The sequence below is a fragment of the Felis catus genome, chromosome C1 (assembly GCF_018350175.1).
Source record: "Felis catus isolate Fca126 chromosome C1, F.catus_Fca126_mat1.0, whole genome shotgun sequence".
Classification (NCBI taxonomy): domain Eukaryota; kingdom Metazoa; phylum Chordata; class Mammalia; order Carnivora; family Felidae; genus Felis; species Felis catus.
In genome coordinates, this window is record NC_058375.1 from 144,756,494 (window position 1) to 144,776,857 (window position 20,364).

Consider the following 20,364-nt stretch of genomic DNA (forward strand, 5'->3'; position numbering starts at 1 on the left):
AGTGAATTCCATGAGCATGGGCCCATTGACACATTTTGTTGTTGTTTGTTTGTTTGTTTGTTTGTTTGTTTTTGTCTTTGTTTTTCCCTGCAAGTTAAGTTCTTTGATCAGAAGTAATGCTGTGGAATACCATGATGGTGAATAAAGCATTCTGTAAGTCTAGAGGTAGTAGTTTGGCAGAAGCATCGTGCATAGGGAAGGCAAGTCTCTATCTAGAATATTTATTTTAGTAAAACAAAATACTGTGCCTTTATGACAGTCACCTATCCACCTGACTATTCAAATCCTCCTCTGCTGAGGTTACCCTACAGTGGGTATCCATATGGGACACACATAACTTCACATCTTTTGCCCATTCAGAAGGATCTGTCCACATATTGCATTTTCTTTCTTTCTTTTTTTTTTTTTAACTTTATTTATTCTGAGAGAAAGAGAGAGAGAGTGCATGAGCTGGGGAGGGGCAGAGAGAGATGGAGAGAGTGAATCCCAAGCAGGCTTTGTGCTGTCAGTGCAGAGCCTGATGTGGGACTCTATCTCACTAAACTTGAGATATGACCTGAGCTGAAATCAAGAGTCTGGCGCTTAACGGACTGAGCCAACCAATAGCCTTACATTTCAAATTTTCTTGCCACCAATTTTTCATATTTGTTCCAAGTCCCTCAGCATTCAGCTAGACCATTGGCCACAGCCCATGAATAGGTATATAATCACACGTTTGGCTATTTCTCCTTCCATAACAAAAATTTTAATACAACAGAGTTTAAAAAAAAATCTATCAGAACATTCTTTCTCTTGAGGTTAGCATAGATTTCCCTAAGATAACTAGTTCTTACAAGTTTTTTCCATTTCATTAAATATTTCTTTAAAATAAATATTTAAGCCATTTATTTCTTTCAAATTTCATTCCACTGACAATGAAGGAAAATAATAATAATAAAAAAACCCAAAACCTTCAATGCAACATGTATTTGTTGAATCATGATGAAAGGATTCTGGTGCATAAAGGTTTTGAAAAGAACTATCACTCTCATAGTTCTTTTACGTCATCTTCATTATCAGGAGCCTCAGGTCAATATAATAATAAACACTTGAGATTTAGGATTTTATGTATTGCATTTTCCTATCTTATCTATCAGAGTTTTTAAGTAACACATCAAACTACTGGTTTTACGTACAACTCTACATTCACAATTAAAATCATACTTTTATAAAAGACATACAGGGGCTCCTGGGTGGCTCAGTTGGTTGAGCATCTGACTTTGGCTCAGGTCATGATCTCACAGTTCATGGGTTCAAGCCTCGCATCAGGCTCTGTGTGGACCACTTGCTCAGAGCCTGGACCCTGCTTCAGATTCTGTGTCTCCTTTACTCTCTGCCCCTCCCTGCTCATGCTTTGTCTCACTCTTTTTCTCAAAAATAAATAAATGTAAAAAAAAAATTAAAAAGACACAAATTGATATTAAAATTACTGGCCTCCCACTTAAAAAAATGTTTGCGGTTAATAAGTAACTCAAAGAGAAATGTTACTAAGTCTAATTAATTGCAACATTCACATGAAGCTTAACTGATTTATTAGAATGTATATTTCTTCAAGGGTGAATTAAAATATAGAGAAAAACTTTAAATTGCTGACACATTTAAAAACATGAATCTCAGTGAACTCTTAGGGCTCACAGAGAAATCACATAATCTAGCTTTCTTGTTCAAAGAAGCCAAGAGTAATGATTAGCCCAATTTGTGTTGACTGCATTTTATGGAGTTTACTAAGACAAAAGTTCCATATTTGTCAGTCTACGCTCATAGAAATGCTATTTTTAGATATATTTTTAAATTTAATTATTATTTATTTTGAGAGAGAAAGAGAACAAGCAGTGAAGTGACAGAGAGAGAGAGAGAGGGAGAGAGAGAGAATCCCAACCAGGCTCTATGCTCCTCACTGAGCCTGATGCAAGGCTTGATCTCACAACCGTGAGATCATGACCTGAGCCATAATCAAGAGTCGAACACATAACCAATTGATCCATCCAGGTGCCCTGGAAATGCTACTTTTTGATGTCAGGAAACAATGAATACTCCCACATCAAACCAGGATACTGATAATTTGCATATATGTATGTGACGAAGTTGTTTGAGGAAAAAATGAGAAGTTCCTTTTATTTCCTCCTGAAAATGTGAGCCAGGAAAAGTACTATGTTTACTCCATAGCCTCCAGTAAATCTTGGGATACCATATCAATATCCTGAAAGTACATGGAAAAATCAAGTTCAGAAGAACAGCTGGGGGTAAATTTTTAGAAGTAGCTGTCATCACAAGGTCAAAGAATACTTCCAATTAAACATTTGATTTATTTTGCTAAATTGCCTGCTAAAGATAGTACAATTTCACACTTCCACAAGTAATGGATATGTGTGCCTGTTTTCCTTTCTGTACCAGCATCAAGGGGTTCTTCCACTTTTAAAAACGTTTTTATGTTGTTTTGTTTTGTTTTGTTTTGTTTTGTTAATGGTATGTGCAGGGGGTTGTGGAGGGGGATGATTTTTATGCGAAATACAATTCCTGGGGCACCTGGGTGGTTCAGTTGGTTGAGTGTCCAACTTCGGCTCAGGTCATGATCTCGCGATCCATGAGTTCGAGCCCCGCATCAGGCTCTGTGCTGTCAGCTCAGAGCCTGGAGCCTGCTTCAGATTCTGTGTCTCCCTCTCTCTGGCCCTCCCCCACTCATGCTCTGTCTCTGTCTCTGTCTCTGTCTCTCTCAAAAATGAATAAACGTTAAAAAAATAATAATAAAAAAAAGAAAAACAATTCCTTTGTTGGAGTAGGTAATAGTTAATTGAGAAGAAATGACCACCAGTTGACCCAGGAGCCAATCCCAGGCCATCAGAGGCTCCCCACTGTCTCCCTTGTCCGTGAAATGTACATCCTGCCTACTGTTCCCACAGTGGGAACTGTTTACAAGGATGCAGCCTTGAGAGAGCAATGTGGTGTTGAGACCATCCAGAGGCTATATATGACTGAATTCAGTTAAGGCCTCTGTATAAACTTTTAAGATTCTGGTGAGCAAGTGCAGAGATTAACTTGTCTTGTGGCTGCCCAAGACAAGCCTTGTGAGTTCCTTCACTTTGTTATACCTGCCACCTACCTTCCAATCTTGTCTGCCTCTTTCTTCAGTTTCTCAGTGACTTCCACGTGTGGGGTCATTTTGAAATCAACAGTACTAGATCAGAAATTCATAGAGTGCATGTTGTATGAAACAAAGTAAAAAAATAATAGTAAGATGATGAACTGGAAAGATGTGCCAAAACAATGCTAAGCAAAATAAGTCAGTCAGAAAAAGACAGATACCATGTGATTTCACTCATATGTGGAATTTAAGGCATTTAAGAAAGAAAACAAATGAGCAAGGGAAAAAATAGAGAAAGATAAGCCAAAAAACAAACTCTTAGCTAAAAGAGAATGAACTGATGGTTACCAGAGGGGGGATGTGTGAAATAGGTGATGGGGATTAAGGAGTGCATTTGTAATGAGCACTGGGTGCTGTATGGAATTGTTGAATCACTATATTGTACGCATGAAACTAATATTACACTGTATATTAGCAATACTAGAATTAAAATAATAAAATACCTTTTATTTTCATATTTGTACATTTTAATATTACATTTTCATTGCAATTTACATAAATGTTTATGCAATAAAATCTACTCTTTTCCTTAGAGATATCGGTGATATCCTCTATTGCTATTAAGCTCTGAAAATTGTTCATTATCTGAAGTCAATTAAATATTCTGATACATTTTTCTACATTTTATTGGCTTAAATTTTTTAACCTACAAGAAAGTTTTTTTTTAATATTTGAAATACCATAAATATCTTTTAATGCATTCCATCTATACAAGTCTAAGAAATACAGAAGTGGTTGTGACCAAATGAAATTTTTACTGCCTGCAAGCTTATATGTAGAAGCGGGAGAATTTAACTATTTCCTTCATTTGGTATGAACAGTAAAACTATACATGACAGTGGAGCTCTGACCAACAGCCTCTGTGGCAACGGGTCTGGGAAGCCAAAGCCCTACCTCCACAGACCACAGCTTAGCATGGTCAGGAGTTGGTCAATGACTTCCAGCTTCTCTAATTCTTGCCTCTACTTCTAACTCAGGATCCACCAGAGGAAGCTATGTATGTTCCCGTAATAAAACACACAAGGTGCCCTGCTTCTAATTAGCCCACCTCCTCATGCCATCCCATCGACTTCCAATCAGAGCATACCTGAGGCATTCTTCTTTTTCTTGTTTTGTTTTTTCTCTTTTCACTATAAAGTTTTCCCGCTTCCTTGCCGGCCTTTAGGTCTCTGGCAAATCCAAGTGATGGTAGCTGATTCTCGCTATTATAGCAAGCTCTGACTGAATAGCCTCTGTTTGTTCTCATTTTGGTGGCCTTCATTTATTTCCAATGTTGTGTAGATTTGGAGCCTGGGTGCTTTGTGAATTTTATTTTTCTACCTTTGGAATTTGAATAATATATCAAATTATCATATGTCATGTTGTAGATTGGTCTTTTATCATCACTTGCTGCTGTGGTTTTAAAGTAGGCTCCACACCCAGTGTGGGGCTTGAACTCACAATCCTGTCACCAAAAGTTGTATGCTCTGCCGACTGAACTAGCCAGGTGCCCTATCATCAATTTTATGTAGAATTCTGTGATTACTACACATATGTATACTCAGTCCTTTCTCATTGCCAGACTTTTTCCCCCATGGGGCTTCTCTTCCTGCTTTTATATTTTACTTGAAAACCAACGCTGTTCTTGTTTACATCTCAGTTGTCAGAATTCCACGTCTTTTATCTTCTCTGTCGTAGTTTCAACATTAAGTCTTTTACTTTCATATTCTGTTCTGTCTCCCCAGTTTGTTTGCCTTTATTCTACTCTTATTAATGTAAATCTGATTCTGCCACTGTCTGTTGGGATTTCTCACACTCATATTTCTTCACCCATCTTTTTTGTCTCTCTCCTCCAATTTAATTTTGTTTACATCTTACAAATATCCAGACCGTGTCCCTTACAATGTTTTTGAAAACAGCAAGCAAGAAGCTTCCTTTTTTTTTTTTTCTGTTTACTTAAAGTAGTTTTCAAACTACTGGTCTCAAAGCTAGGCAGGTGGTATATATCAATGGTTAAGAAAGAAATAATTTTCAAGGTGAAATAATTAACACATTAGTTCTGACTTTTCCTGATTGTGCTGGTTGGTCAAATCTCTTAAGACCCGTTTCTTAATTTTTTCACCTGAAGGTAGGAATAATACTACTCATCTGTTTTGAGCCATTGCAAATTCTTCTTTTGGAGTTAAATCATAGGATAAGTTTAAATCAAAATATTTTCCTTTGTGTTTTTTTTGTGTTTTTGCCAGTGGTTCCCAAATTTCAGTGGTTATAGAAATCACCTGGTTGGTAAGGGCCTTGAGTTTGGCCCTGTAATTTGCTGTATTTGTATTTGTAACAAAGTCCCAGTTGATGCTGACGCTGCTAGTCCCATGGTCCCAGACCACACTCAGAACTTCAAGAATATGCTTTTCTGTTTGTTTTTAGAGAGTTTTTTTTTGGCTTGTTTATTTACCGAAGATAAAGCACATCATGCATAACTCAAGCCTCTGTTTCCCAATAAATTTTCACCAATAATAAAATTGATGAACATTCCTTTACCTGTTGACATATGATTTTAATTTTATCTTTAGTTCCAGTTCTACTATTTCTTGGCTTTTTGGATATAGTCATAGACACTTTAACAGGATATGTAGAGAACAAGCATTAAAACTGGAAAATCTTGTTTTCATATTATCTAGGGAATCCTATATTTCTGTACAAAATTTCACCCTATGTAGAAAGTTAGTGCTTTATGATTATAAGTTGAATGTTACAAAATCCATGCCATAAATCCAGGTAATAATGTACTATTATACCTTAATACTAACAAATGGCTAGCCAAAAGTAATTATTATTATTATTATTATTATTATTATTATTATTATTATTTGCCTAACATTTTGTAGTTCGTAGTAGAGTAACAACCTAGAGTTTATAGTAGAATATATAGTGCTTACAAGTTGGTTTCATACATGCAACCTCACTTAATCTTCATCACAAATATGTCACTTTGGTTTTATTTTTTTCCATTTTATTTTATTTTATTTTTTTTTAATTTTTTTTTAACATTTATTTATTTTTGAGACAGAGAGAGAGCATGAACAAGGGAGGGTCAGAGAAAGAGGGAGACACAGAATCTGAAACAGGCTCCAGGCTCCGAGCTGTCAGCACAGAGCCTGATGCGGGGCTCGAACCCACGGACCGCGAGATCATGACCTGAGCCGAAGTCGGACGCTTAACCGACTGAGCCACCCAGGCGCCCCATTTTTTTCCATTTTAGAAGTGACATTACTTTTGCTAAATGACGACACATAACAGGGCCCAGCTTAAGCCCATGCTTTCTGATTCTAATTCCGGTGCTGTGTCAACCACAGAACAGGTAGTGTGTTAGAAAGACTTGAAGAGAAATACCATTGAAAAATTAATTAACAAAATATGGGAATCTCTAAAATATTGGGGCACAGAACTTTTATTTGCCACATTACATTTGACTCCTGTCCCCTATAAGCTATCACAGCAGAGAGCCTTCTACTGTCACTTCTTATTGTATAAACCAAGTTAACCTTGAATTATGCATTTATGGTGGCGGGCACTATAAAATTTTAAAACTATTGCTGAACAATTTGGCATGCTTTCTATTACATTCAAAATGTCAGCTAAGATTTTCTGTGTGTGTGTGTGTGTGTGTGTGTGTGTGTGTGTGTGTGTGTGTTCATTTTTCTTTCCCTTTTCCTTCCTCCTTGAAAAGACCAGATTGCCTGCTTTGGTGGTTTAGCCAAAGCAAAGGGGAATGATTACAATGCATTAAATAGGTCTGAAATGTGTCTCTATTTCCCTTAATCTTCTTTGGAATTAGTTCGGTTTCTATGGCAGAATGCCTTCCTTGCAGTGTCGATGTGGAAATGCCATTGCTAGCATCTCCTCCTTTTTCTGTGTGGAGCTTTCTACCCTATAAACGTTACATTCTCTTCCTCAGCATGACTCACATAAAGAGCTTTTTCCACCCAAAATACATTAACTGAAGGTGGAAGCCGAACTTGATAAATTAGAAAAGGATAGCACTAATGGTTGGATTTCTGAACTTCTTTTTACTCATAGATGGGATATTCAAGCTTCAATGGTATGTTTTATGTCTTAAGCTCCTGGGATTTTTACTATTTAGTTTTTAAGATTGGATGAGGATATGTGGTTTTTATTTGCTAATGAAAGATTAATTTGGTTGCTACGAGATCTACTTCATTCCGCTTTTTGAACATATTTTACTTCTCAGCTCCTATAGGAAGTTGAAAACTGGATAGCATCCCTTCTCATGGTGAGTTGGCAAGTGTCTCTTACCTTGATATGAAGATACTCTGGCAGGCTTTGATTCATATCTCCTAAGCTGAAACTTTCTATTTTTCAGAATTTCTTTTTCATTGTGCACAATAATAGGGCAAGCTGGTCATTAGGATCCATTAATGATAATTTTAATTAAATGATTTAATTCACATAAGCAATTGCAGACTCCCTTCCGGGGTGACTATATAGCCCACTCCTCTCTTCTATGGAAATTGCTCCCTTGCAGGGTCATTTGTACCATGCAGTATAGTCCACCTGACCATGACATACTGATTAAGTTGGGTTTCTGTTGGATTCCAAAATAACTTTAAATAATTTGCTTATTATTTTGGAAGGATTCAAATTAGCTGTTTGAAACATTGAGGGCTGTGTTTGCTCTTGTGTATTTTCTTTTTTTAAAGATCTTTTTATTGTTTATTTTTGAGAGAGAGAGACAGAGCATGAGTGGGGGAGGAGCAGAGAGAGGGAGACACAGAATCTGAAGCAGGCTTCAGGCTCTGAGCTGTCAGCACAGAGCCTGACATGGGGCTCAAACCCATGGACTGCGAGATCATGACCTGAGCCGAAGTCAGACAACCAACCGACTGAGCCACCCAGGCATCCCAACTCTTGTGTATTTTCCAGATTACTTTCCAATATACAACTCAATCATTAAATCGTGTTAAATTAACAGAAGCTAGGTAAAGACAATTTACATGTAAATGACTCCTGAATATTCATGACTTGGGTATGCACAAGTGCAAATGGCATGATTAAAGGCTAAAATAAAGTGGATTTTATATTTGGCATTAGATCTTGACTTCAGCAATGTGCAATAAACTTTTCCACCTTTTTCAGAAAGCCAATAGTTCTCCTTAGACATCACTAAATAGAGAGGCAATTTGCAGAGTGATAAAATATGTAGGCTGCAAAGCCAGACTGGATTTTATTATTTGTTCTGCCAATTCCTAGCTTTGTGCCCTTGAACAAATTGCTTTAAGACCGTAAATTCGATTTCTTTATAATGGGTATAACAGCAGTATCTTACTTCATAAGATTCTTGGGACATTTAAATGTATTCATGAACTACTTATTCTAGATTTTCTCAATTGTTTTCTTACTAAAAAAGCTTAGAATGTAACTACAATAAATAAATATGCCACATATAAACTACGGAGTCTTACAGCTTTATTTCACCTTAGATTCAACTGGGAACATGTCTGTAATTCAGAATTATCTCATGATCAAAATTTGGATTTCATTTCAGTCTAGGTAATTTCATCATTTTCATGAATGTGCCAGGCCTACATGAAACTCAATAATTATGTTCTGATAAACTATATAGAGCCTCCTGATCCATGTGCCAAGACCTTCATGCAAGAAAGGGCAAAGCAACACTTCAGAAGAATTTAGCACCATTGCAAAACCACTCAGGAATATAACACATAGTATTCGGCGGCAGACCATCATCTCTGTTAGCAAGCTTGAAAACAGAGTATCACTGTGTCTCACAAGGTGTTAGAGCACTTATGGTGAACTGTTTCTTATGAAGGCTACTAAGAGGTGATCCATGTTCGGGTCAAGAAAAGTTTGGCTCAACATTCTCTGCCATGTTCTGGTAAAAGATCCACCTTACCCCAGAAAGGATTTTACTCCAGGCAAGAAAGGAAAGGAAAGGAAAGGAAAGGAAAGGAAAGGAAAGGAAAGGAAAGGAAAGGAAAGGAAAGGAAAGGAAAGGAAAGGAAAGGAAAGGAAAGGAAAGGAAGAAAGAAAAAAAAGAAAGAAAGAAAAAGAAAGAAATCCCAATAGAACTATAACAGAGGGACAAAAAATAAGAGCATTATATCAATTTATGTCTCTCCAATGATTGTATTCAAACCTCATTACATTTGTCAATGTGTCTCTCATGACTTTTTCACCTATAACAGCCTTAGGATGTGATGGGTTGCTTATTATAAACGAATTCATGATTATCTTTATTCTTTCATTTAGATCTAGGACATAGCTATGTACTTTTTCAGCTTTTAGCTGGGAGAGGAGTTTCCAAGTTGTTTGTCCTTGAGGATAACTTGGGAGGTGAGGTAGAATTGCCAGGTGACAGAGTCATGACAGAGTAGGAGTGTAGTTAGCACAAAGTACGGTCCATAGAGAATCTAAACCTTTCCTGAGAAAGTTGTGTTTTCCATTGTGTGGAGCCCTGAGAGAGCCTGCAGCTTCCATCCTCCAGACTTTTGCTGAAATACCGTTATATGCCAGACCCTTTGTTAATTGATCTGAGAGATTCCCAGGCGAATTGTGCATTCTCTCTTTTTTAAAGTGCTAATGGTTTAAGAGTAGGTCTAGACTCCCAAACCATCAATGATAGTATCATGTGGGGAATGCTCCATAATAAGTGATGTATAACATGTGATTTGAAAGCATGGCAAGAGTAGATTAATTCTGGCCAATAGCTGAGGTTGCTCCCAGGGATAGATTTTCAGAGAAGTTAATTAGCTGGATGTTGAAGAACAAACCACAGTTTTCCAGGCAGAGAATTAGGGTAAGGACATTTGAAGCAGCAAAAGAAACATGTATAACATGTATAACCACATGGATCAAGAGGAAAGATGTCATGCTTGGAAAAAAGTGAGACATACAAACCAAATGTTTCTAAATCAGAAGCTAGAAATGTGTGTAAGAAGGGCAGTAGAAGAAAATAAGCCCAGGGAGGTGGACTGGGTTGTAGTCATGAAGAGTTGTGGATGAAAACATGCTGAGCAATTTGATTTTCCTATAGGGAAAAAAGGGTGAATTATTTGTATTTTTTATTGAGAAGGAAAACTCTGGCATTTGTGTCTCAAGAATAGAAGGAGGAAGGATAAATTCATGGCTGGGAGTTCAAACGAGATTAGAACACTCCATGTGAGAGATGATGAAGAACCTGGCCTGCAGTGTTACATAATACAGGACAAATAAGAAATGAATTCAGGGATACTTTAGGAAATTAAAAAGGCACGTATGTACTACTAATTGGATTATATCTCGAAAGAGGTTGATAATGAAATGTTGAAGTTTCAAGTTAGGTTGAAAACAACACAATAAATAATGAGAACGTAGGTGGAGGAATCAGTGTTATTAACACAGATGAGAATTTCAGTAATAGAATGCCAAATTTGAGATTATTGGTGACTCAGGAAGATACATCTAATGACATTTGGAAATATGAGTTTGTTACTCAGTAGTGAGTTCTGACATGACTATGTCAATGCGTGGAAAGTCATTACAGCCATGGGAATGGATGAAATCAATGAAGGACGCGTATAGATCAAGAAAAGAGAGAAGATTGTGATCAGGATTATCTGATCTGGTCAGATGACTAGGAAATAAAAAGAAAAAAGGGAGAAAAAAGAAAAAGAAAAAGAAAAACAGAAAGAAAACCATCCTCAGTTGAAATGCTTTTGAATGCAATGAACAAAAAACCTGATCCAGATTGATTTCATATGGAGAATAGTTATGTCGAATGTTGCAATGATTTTCAACTTCAAACCCTTTCTCAGGCTTGCTTCCCTCCTCAACACCAAATGGTTGCTTAGAAGCAATTGAGGTTATATGCTTGGGGTAAGCGGGGGGTGGGGCAGAGAGAGAGAGAGAGAGAGAGAGAGAGAGAGAGAGAGAGAGAGAGGAATGAGTAAGAGAGAGAAATAATTATTTCATTTAACCATGAAAATAAAAGCTGTTCCCTTTAGACTGATAAGACCAGCTAAAATATGGGCCCATCTCTGATCAAATAATAATCACTAGGGAAAGGTCATTGTGGTACAGGCTTGCCATCATTGACATAAGGTATAAAATTGCCATATCTGACTGGGAGAGGCTACTGCTAGATAAACACAGAGGTTTCCATTGCTTAACCTGGTATTTGGTCCAATGGCTGCTGAGAGTAATGCTAATTCATCTTGCAGAGGGATGAACCATCTTATTTGAGCTTGTATTGGCCCAAAGACATAAAGGGTTTTGTGTGTGTGTGTGTGTGTGTGTGTGTGTGTGTGTGTGTGTGTAAGAACATAAATGCATATGTTTGAAAAGGTATAAAGAAGGTGGGTTTTGATAATGCCACTCAGTCATTAGTTGCTAAGCATCTCCAACTCTGGCTAATTGCCAAACCACTGGCATCCATCCTTTCTTTATAGAGGGAGATAGGCTTAAACCCATGCTATAATGCACTGTTTATTCTTTGTTAGCCTTCCTTGCTTTTGTTGAGATTTTAGTGTTTCATTCCTAAGCATTATCTGGATCTCATAGTGTAAGGCAGGTGTCATTTTGGTATAATTCTCACTTGGAATTTCACATCCTAATGCTGTCTGCTGAGTTCCACATCATTCCTTGAGTTGCAACTCAATTGCCTTCAGAGAGAGCCTCTTCTGATAGCTTGACCCCTGCCTCTTGTTCCTAAGCGTGAATTTTCTTGTGTCCATTAGTTCCCGGTTCAGATCCTATTTTTCATCCTATTCTGTTCCAAAAACTTTTAGTGTTCCTCTATCTGCCTTTCAGAAATGGATTCCTTCAGAGCTAGGAACTGAACTTTAACTCCTGCTATTTCAACCTGCCCTGGGCCTGAATAGTGAATAGAATTAAAAAACAAGTCACCTGCTGTGTTGAATATTCTAGATATGCATTCTACCCCAGTGGGCAATTTGAGGCTAAGCCTGAACTCTCCTATCCCTGAGCTATCTGACAATAAAGAAATTGCCCTGCCTCACAGATGAACACTGAGAGAGAACACTTGTCACTATCAAGTTCACTTCCTCAGTAGCTTTAAACAGATTTTCAAATATTTCTATAATACAAAAAGTTTATATGTCATGCATTTTAAAGAAAATATTTGGTATGTATTAATGATTTAATGATCTTGTTTATATATTTACTTATAAGAATAAAATCAACTTTTAAATCAGAGCCAGAAAATATGCTATGATAACTTTGGGAAGGGATTCAGACCTCTACTTGCTCTCAGCCTAAAATTTATGTGGTTGAAAATGGAGTTTTTTTTTTTTTTAAATGGAGTGTTTATACACTTTGCAGAGCTAACGCAAATTCAGCCTAGCTTATACTATCGTAGAATCGTGACTATTGATATCTATCAGTGAAGTCATCTTAAAACCAAGGCAAGTTACAAATTCTAGCCTCCATATATAGGACATAAATAAAAAGATACATTTCCCCAAACCATTTTGATATTTCCAATCTGCCAGTCTGAATCGATGTCACTAATTTGGTTACAGATTTATATGTATTACTTCTGACTCGACAAGAGTTCAGGCTGCAATAACCAGTTCTTCTGGGATTCTGAGGCTGTCAGGAAGCCACTTTTTGTAAAACATTTTAGAAAAATAACACATATATAAAATAGGGACATTGTGCCCGCAATTGATTGTGCTTGATAGGTTCCTGTCTTTTAAGCCAGATAAATGTCTGAAACCAAATCCTTTTCACGATTTTCCTCCCCCAGCTCCCCATCACCTACAGGGTGGTTAAAAAATCAAACACTTTAAAAATATATTACTCAGTAAGTTGGATAAATATGAATATGTAGTAAGAACCGATTTGAAAAGAACAAACAAGAATATCATTATACGTGTTCAATATGTATCCTTTGTCTTCTGGGGCACACATCAATTTGTGGTCTAATTCTTTCCAGATCTTTTTTTTTTTTTTTTGCACATAAGCTTTCTTGATTGAAATGGATTCACCATGTGCTCCTTCCTTTCCTTAAAGCTGTGAGAAAGAAGTGTGACAACACCAAGCTTATTAATTGATCCCTGTTAGAGTCTTGAGGTGTGCTAGCTGGGAATCCACTCTTCAAGTGTTTATTATGCATATGGAGTATATAAGTGTATGTATATATTTTTACCTTTCAGATATAGTTTATCATGATTAGAGGTGATTATCAAAATAAATAATTAAATCAATAAATCAATAAATCAATAAATCAATAAATAAAATTGTTACATGCACTGTTAGAAGACATTGAACAAATGTTTATCTTTCTGATTTAGCAGAGAAGAATTCCCAGTATTATTTTACTCAAATTTTAAATATGTTGCAGATGGCAAGAATAAAGAAAATAGGGAAGTTATAAAAAGTAACAAATACTTTTTGAGATGCTCTGAGAAATGAGCACTTTTTCATCCATTGTTGATGGACCTGGAGATCTTTTTTTTTTTTTAATTTTTTTTTCAACGTTTATTTATTTTTGGGACAGAGAGAGACAGAGCATGAACGGGGAGGGGCAGAGAGAGAGGGAGACACAGAATCGGAAACAGGCTCCAGGCTCTGAGCCATCAGCCCAGAGCCTGACGGGGGCTCGAACTCACGGACCGCGAGGTCATGACCTGGCTGAAGTCGGACGCTTAACCGACTGCGCCACCCAGGCGTCCCTGGACCTGGAGATCTTAAATATGACCCTTCTCAGTAAAATCCCTGACCCCAAAGGTGCATTTTAAAAATGGATTTAAATAGAGGCGCCTGAGAGGCTCAGTCAGTTGAGCATACAACTTTGGCTCAAATCATGATCTCACAGTCTCTGAGTTTAAGCCCCACACTGGGCTCACTGCTCGCTTTGGATCCTCTGTCCTCCTCTCTATGCCCCTCCCCTGCTCACTCTCTCTCTCTCTCAAAAATAAATAAACATTAAAAATGGATTTAAATAATAGAAAGTGGGAAATTACATCATTTTAAATCATATAGGTCATTACTTTGTTACTTGCAGACATAATGTAACAGAAAAATAAAATTAGAAGTTAGCAATGCAAACATGAATGGGAGGAAAATAAAATTTGTTATTAAAATGCAGAAGGGAACTATATATAGTGTACCATGTTTATAGGGAAGACCTGATTAATGGAGATGCCTCAAAATTACTAATTTTCATATAACTAATTTCATATGACCAAGTGATGCACTGTATTTCAGAAATTAGTGTTTGGTGTGGTAGATAAAATACATACATTATTGTGTCAGAGCCAAGAGAAAAGATGTGTTTGATTCAACTTCAACATCACAATATAACTATAGTTTCTAACATTATTTTGTTTTGTTGCTAGACAGTATTCCATAGTATTTCATTAGTGATTGCACATAATTTACTTAACTGATTTAGATTCTATCTAATATTTTACCATGACAAACAATGCATCAATGTCATTGTGCTGACATCATTTCACATATATGAGGATATATTTTTGTATAACATTCTGTAAAAAATTTCTGTAAAAAATTTCTGTAAATTTTTAGATATGGTGTTGTTGCTGGATCAAATATGGTTTTGTTCTGGAACAAAATAAAGATAAACATTTAATAATATTAGAGGTAAACTATGTGAAGTATCATGTCACATACATATCCATTTTTGAAATTTCCCTCTTATAATAAGTATTGAATTACTTACATGGAAAGAATTCTCTGGGGCATTAATATATCATTGCTACATTGGGGGCACGTGGGTGGCTCAGTTGGCTAAGCATCTGACTCTTAATTTAGCTCAGGTCATGACCTCAGTTTGGTAAGTTCAAACCCTGTATCAGGCTCTGCAATGATGCTACAGAGCTTGCTTGGAATTCTCCCTCTTTCTCTGCTTGCACTGTCTCTGTCTCTCTCAAAATAAATAAACTTTAAAATAAATAAATAAATAAATAAATAAATAAATAAATAAATAAATAAATCCTTTTGGGGTGCCTGGGTGGCTCAGTCAGTTAAGTGTCTGACTTTGGCTCAGGTCATGATTTCAGTTCATGAGTTTGAGCCCCACATCAGGCTCTGTGTTGACAGCTCAGAGCCTGGAGCCTGCTTGGGATTCTGTGTCTCCCTCTCTCTCTGCCCCTACCCGGCTCACACTCTGTCTCTCTGTCTCTCTGTCTCTCTTTCTCTCTCTCTTTCAAAAATAAATACTAAAAATATATACATATCATTGCTAAATAATGATGTCTTATTGCATTTTTCCCCCTGAGTTTTTGTCTTCTTTAAACTTTCATTTTAAGCTTTTATTTTATAGGAGTATCTGATAGAATTTTGTGTTTGCAATGGGGAAGAAGGCATAGAAAATAAAGGTAAAAAAAAATGACAAATTGGTTGTAGTACAGAGATGATTTGAAGATGACATTAACTGCCTTTTTAATTTCATTGGAACACAGAAACAATTCATTTGCCTCATGCTTGGCAGAACCATTCACATTTATTAAGTGATTTCTTGAGCCTTGCTCATATCATTCTTAAAACGCCACTCTCATCCCAACTAAGCCCTTCATTGCTCTTCAAGTAAATACCAAATTTTAGCAGATCACAGCAATTAATGCCAGTTAATTATTTAAAATAAAGCAAACATATTGAGAGAAAAATCAACATATAATTATTACCCAAGTAAATTTGAAAATTTTGGGGCAGTCAACAGACCCTGGAAGGACCTGAGTCCAGTCACGTATATGGACTTTCTTATCGGATTTCTCAGTGTGCTTCAAAGGCTTGTTTTTAAGCTTTAAAAATGGGGTCTTGAGTAGCCCTTACTGTAAGGCTGGTTTTCAATCCACTATCAAGATATGACCATAGTTGGATCTCTACTAAATGTCCCACGTGTTAGACAAGGTCTCTCCACTGCCCACTCTCATGGTTATAACTCACCTAGGTCTTGTCATTATTAATAACTTTGTTTCAGCCTCAGACCAATATCTCCTTTTTCTGGTTTATTGCCTCTAAACCCCTTCCTGACTTTTAACAGTCTGTTTTGCCGGTTCTTCCTCATCTCCCAGACCTCCAAGTACTTTATCATCTCAGCACAAGCTTTCTTTTCTATCTTTACTCCCTTCATGACCTCTTCCAGTCCTACCGTTTCCCCTCAAGGCCAGGCAAGAACCCACAGAGCAGTATGTCAGAGTAAGTTAGGAAATTGCTCACAAGTCAGAAACTGGGAATTAATTTTGGAGCTGTGAGTTTAATTCCAGGCTTGTTTTGAGGCCAAAAAATGCTCAGAGAGGAGATGGCAAAGAAAAGAGAAATATGGAAACTGGAGGAATTTCTGACTCAGAAACAAAGCTTCCTAGACTCAGTAATATCAATGGAAGCAAATTATTGAAATCTTAGGGCATTATTCCAGGATATGAATAGTTTAAATGCATTAGGGAGATAATGAATAGACTTATCTATTAGAATGAAAGTGGTTCTAATTGTTTGCAAATAAATGTTCTTTCTCTTTTCTACTCTTTCAACAAACCAAACAATCAGGAAGAATCTTCCTCTATACTTTTAGTCTTTGAAATTTCCAGTGTATCCTGTTGAAGACAAAGAAAAATATTACAGATCTTACCTCCATGAAGTCTGCTAGCTGCGTTGGAGCTGAGTCTGCTATAAGTTCTAAAATAACTCTTTCCTCTGTTGCACCTCACTTTCACCCTTCAGGGGGTATCCACTTGCGAAGTTTTCAGTTGAAGAATTTTGCCTTATTCCTGTGAGATTTTGAGACTTTATTACACAGGGTACCATCCCTTCTACCCCGGCAAAAGTTCTAGGTTCATCTAAGCATGCTAATACCTAGGCTCCAGAGGTGTTCCTAGAATTTTTCCTAGGAATGCCAAAGTAATTCTAATTCCTACATGTCAAGTTGAAGAGTCTCAAAACAGAATGCAGATTATCATCTCTTTTTTTTTAAGTTTATTTATTTCATTTTAGAGACAGAGAGAGCACAAGCGGGGGAGGGGGGGTGGTCAGAGAGAGAGGGAGAAAGAATCCCAAGTAGGCTCTGCACTGTCATTGCACAGTCTGACGTGGGGCTAGAGCTCACGAACTGTGAGGTCATGACCTGAGCTGAAATCAAGAATTGGACGCTTGACCAACTGAGCCATCCAGGTGCCCCAATCATCTTTTAATTCCATTTAATAGACTGAAGTGTTATACAGAAATGCATACATTCTTATTTCTAAGAAGATAGGGAAAAATACAAATTAAATAACATTTGACATGAGAAATTCTCCCCCATGTCAGGCTCTGCTGGGTACTTGCCTCTACAGTAAGTTTTTATTATTTAGAAAATTATGACATAATAACCTGGAGAATCTACCTGTGTAATCACTCATTATACCACAAAATAGTTCTATGTTTGAGCAAATATTTAAACTCTCTTTGCCTAAATAACCCATCTGTAGATGGGTTGTGAGGATTAAATAAGATAATTACCCTCCAATACTTTCAATAGGGCTTAGAAGTAGTCAACTGATGTCATCACCATCCCCATCTTCATGATCATTATCTTTCATTACCATTGCATTTTCATCAAATTTTTTGTTGGGATTAGCACTGGGTGTTGTATGTAAGCGACGACTCATGGGAATGTACTCCTGAAGCCAAGAGCGTACTGTATACACTGTGTGTTAGCTAACTTGACAATAAATTATATTAAAAAAAAAGAATAGATAAAACCTTACAAAAGTTCTCATATATTAACTGGAAAAAATAAAAATATAGTACACTCTATAATACGTGTTAGCAGGTGGGAAAAAATTACATAGCTATTTGCAATAATGGAAATATGTGTATTACTGTGAATTATTTCCTAAAAAAATAATATTTTGAGACATTATTGTTTTAACTAAAAAGTATAAGGTCTCTTCTTGCTTTAAAACAATCTTCCTCTCCTGACAAGTAGTCTAGCTAGCCCCACTTCATTTTCAATTTGGAAAACTCCAACTGTGCAATGAAATTCCTCTTAGAGAACTTCTGAATCCCTGTCACTTCATTGATCCTCTAGTGATCATCCTTGAAAGATAGTTCAGTCCTCTGGTGGATGTTTCCAAATCATTTCATCCCAGGGCGGAGAGTTCCAATTGTTAGAAACTGCATCTTGTACTGAGCTTAAATCTGCCTTCTGAAGCTGTATCACTAATTTGAACATGTTTTCAGGAATAACAACCCTTAACTTTTGTAGCAGAGGACTTAAAATAAGCCTAATCAAACAACAGGTCAATGGATGTACATGTCTTACTCTGAACTTCAATCTTGAGTAAATAATAGAGCATTTACATGAAATGTTGTGGCTACTTTTAGTTTATTTTGGGATTCAAATTTAATGTGATTTATAATATTAATTATATCAATAAATTATTTAAGTTAATGCTGTTGGTAAAATACATTTCTCTGTTTTTAAATTGAATTTAAATTCAAAACTAAACTTAGATATGCAGCTGAAATATTTTAAAAGCATTTCCTATTATTATGTATGATGTTCATGTTAGGAGATGTAGTACAAGCTCCCAATTTATAGAAAAATGAGGTTTTTGTTATCTTCATTTTTGGATCTGTAAAAATATATTAAAATTTGTTTTTTTTTTAAAGGAGAAATGCTTTTTGGTACAGTAACCTTGCAAATGTCATCCCAGCAGGAGAATTTTTGGAGAGCTCTGGGTAATAGAAAACACAGCTTACTAATCATAGTTATCTTGCTGGCAGGGTTTTCTTTTGCAAACACTGTTGTATACAGTTCCAAAGATTACTAAATTGTAAAAAGTATTCATAAACGTGGATCTGAAGTATTCTCAATATTTAGTATACTTTAACCTGATTTTTATTTTGGAATGTCCTAAAAGTATAACACTATTTGAAGCTAAAATACTTATTCTATAAATACAATGTTTAGCAGGAATTTAGTGTACTTATCATTTTTAAAAAGACAACATTTTATTTAGTTACCGATTTTTATGGTTTTTTAAATTTAAAGTTAATTAATGGGAGCATATGAAAACTGGTACTCTCGAATGCTGATTTTACTTCTTGTCAAGATTCTGTGATCCTTAAGAAATATTTAGAGATTTAAGGTTATTTTTCCTTCCTTAAAGATGCAATAATGCAACAGAGTAGAGGAAAGATAGAGTTCTAAAACTCTATTCCTAATAGTTGGTGTTTTAAGGTAAAGGGCTTTATTTCACAGTTGAGGTGACAGAATGGAAGTCCATTATTGCTAGAATTATCAGGCATGAAGTGTTTGTTTTCCACAAGATTTTTTTGCTTCTCAATTTAGAAATTGGAAGAAGAGTGACCAAATTAACCAAGAAGGGGAATTTTATGTGTTTTTTTTTTCAAAACAACTAATGTTTTATTCAATAGACCATTGGATATAACTAGTATTTATTAAGTATCTGCGTTGTGGTAAACTAGGATTTCCATAACTATATTTAATCCTATGAGTGAATGTTATTACATCTGTTATTCAGGAGAAACTAAGATTAAGGAATGATTCATATAATGTATTGGGGCTACAATTTTAACATAAGTAGGTCTTAACTATATAGTCGTGACATTCCCCACTTTTCCATGCTGCTCCTACAATAACAGGATACCAGATAATCAAATTAGTTATGTACAAAACTGAGTTCATATGAAATGTTCCTGATGTAAACTGGAAATTGCACATACTGAAACATACTGAGCCTGACACTCTTCTAAAAAATTATAATATGACATAATATTTAATGTGTTACACTGACACAAAATATGTTTGCACTTAGAATTAAAATTCTCACAATAATTCTGTGAATTAGATGGGATGATTGTATACTGATCACATAATTAATAGATAGGGAAATGGATAAAAGGTGTAGGGTTATGAGTATAAAAAGAAAAGTGTAAGTTTTAAGAAACTCTCAGATGTTCCCCCGTCCATCTTCCCTGTTTAAAGATTCTAGAACATTCTACGTAACCACTACTCTCACAAATACAGACTGTAATTTTCTCTTCACTCTCCCTTGTCTGTCTCTGTCTCTGTCTCTGTCTCTGTCTCTCTCTCTCTCTCTCACACACACACACACACACACACACACACACAGTGGCTTGACTCTGTAACTTGCATTCAGACATGGTACCAGGCTCTGTAAGTTTTGTAATAAGGATAT

At 36.2% G+C, this 20,364-nt stretch overlaps 1 long non-coding RNA gene across 1 annotated transcript in view; it reads right to left on the bottom strand.

The window, feature by feature from the left end:
• Nucleotides 1–20,364, bottom strand: part of LOC123379155 — a 43,958-nt gene that overhangs the window by 4,597 nt on the left and 18,997 nt on the right. The window contains exon 3 of the long non-coding RNA XR_006583211.1: nucleotides 16,791–16,929. This is a non-coding gene — a long non-coding RNA (uncharacterized LOC123379155). The remainder of the gene's footprint in view (nucleotides 1–16,790; nucleotides 16,930–20,364) is intronic.